Source organism: Octopus bimaculoides, chromosome 4 (genome assembly GCF_001194135.2).
Source record: "Octopus bimaculoides isolate UCB-OBI-ISO-001 chromosome 4, ASM119413v2, whole genome shotgun sequence".
Lineage (NCBI taxonomy): Eukaryota > Metazoa > Mollusca > Cephalopoda > Octopoda > Octopodidae > Octopus > Octopus bimaculoides.
In genome coordinates, this window is record NC_068984.1 from 78,455,643 (window position 1) to 78,457,656 (window position 2,014).

At 33.0% G+C, this 2,014-nt stretch overlaps 1 protein-coding gene across 5 annotated transcripts in view; it reads left to right on the plus strand.

Annotated features, from left to right (window-relative positions):
* Nucleotides 1-2,014, plus strand: part of LOC106877928 (kelch-like protein 9) — a 381,832-nt gene that overhangs the window by 139,652 nt on the left and 240,166 nt on the right. The window lies entirely within an intron of this gene.

Here is a 2,014-nt window from a genome sequence, read left to right on the forward strand (position 1 = left end):
GAAAGCGGACGTTAAACGATGATGATGATGATATATATATATATAGCTGACAGCAGAACTCGAGGCAATTCAGCGTCACTATACAAAAAAGATCGCCACAGTCCAGCAGATGAACTACAGGGAGCGACTGAAGGCACTAAGTCTCTACTCCCTGGAGCGCAGGCGGGAGAGATATGTAATACTTTACATATGGAAAATACTGGAAAGACTGGTACCAAACTTTGGCATCAAGTACTACACGAATGCTCGCACAGGTCGCCACTGCATAGTACTAAGGCTACCGTCCACTGCATCTAGAAGACACGCCAATATGGAAAATGGATATTAAAAGATGATGATGATGACGATATATATATATATATATATATATATATATATAGACACTCTCACATATATTTATGTATATGGTTGTGTGATTAAGTAGTTTGTTCCACAACCGTGTGGTTTCATGTCCGTTCCTAGTATGCAGTAATTTAGGCAGGTGTCTCCTTCAGTTGCCTCAAGTGACTGTTTAAAAAGTTTTCTTGGTGGCTTGTACTAGCAAAGAGTTGTAACTGGCACTGCAGAGTACTATTTCTAGTTGTAAATCACAGTTGTTAATGAACTAAGCTAAATCTTTATAAGCCCTCAAAGCTGTTGATACTATCTTTTTCATCTCATTCCAACCTCTCAGTAAATAAATAAATAAATAAAAAAGACCACCCCTCTAAAAAATATTAAAAAGCACAGAATGCCATCTGACTGATTTGTAAACTTTTAGTTGCAAACACACAGACACATATTTCTTGTTTCTTCTGCTACCAGTTATTGCTTCTCTTTAACTATCAAATCATGTTCTTCTTTCCATTCCCCCATTCATTTACTGCTCTTGTGTTCTTGTCATCTTTAGTGTGGTATGTGGTGTATCTATCTTGCTCCTTACAACAAACCTTGCACTGAATATTTCCCTGCTAGACATGCCCGGAGCTGCAAACAGCCATCTTGATCTCCTTCACTACTCATATTTTGTTTACCTACAAGCAATCAACAGACAGAAATTCTAACTGAATTATAGGTGAAAGCATGACTGAACAGTTATAAAAATTGGCCTCAATATCATGATCTTCTGGGTTCAATCTCACTGCATAGCATATTGTGTAAGAGTCTTCCATTGAGAAATGGAAACCAGTATAATGTCCCTTCTCTGTTTTTTTTTTTTTTTTTTTTTTGTTAAAACGGAAACAATGCTACAAGAATTGGTAGGGCTATAGTTATCATTTATTGAGCCCTTCCCAGTATATTACTAGTGCTAGCGTTAACGATTCCAGAGGATCAGATATAGAGTTGACCACAGTTGGATGAACAGGTATGGAAACAAATACTAAGAGGTATTTTGCACTGGACATTACTATCTCTATGAATCATTCTTGTATATTGGAAAACACATTAAAATATGTGTGTTTATATAACAACTACACTCGAACATATTGTGTATTTTGATAGTTTTTGTTTACTAAGTAACCATGGTGTTCTCTACCTCCATTTATAGTGAGGCGTTATGTGCCATTGGCCATTTGATTCTGATGAGTCACCTATACAACTAAGCACTTTATAGATGCAAAAACCAATGGTCTTTCTGCCCTGCCATAACAACCAACTTTGAATAATTATATATGTATATATGTATGCATGTATGTAAGTGTGTGTGTGTGTGTATGTGTGTATGTATATATATATATGTGTGTGTGTGTGTGTATATATATATATATATATATATATATATATATATATATATGTATATATGTATGTATGTGTGTATATATATATATATAAATACATAGATATACGTATGTATGTGTGCATATATATATATAGATATATGCATATATATATAGAAATATATGTATATATATTCATATATGTATATATATATGCATATATGTATATATGCATATATGTATGTATATATATGTGTATGTATGTATATATATATGTATGTGTATATATATATATATATATATATATATATATATAT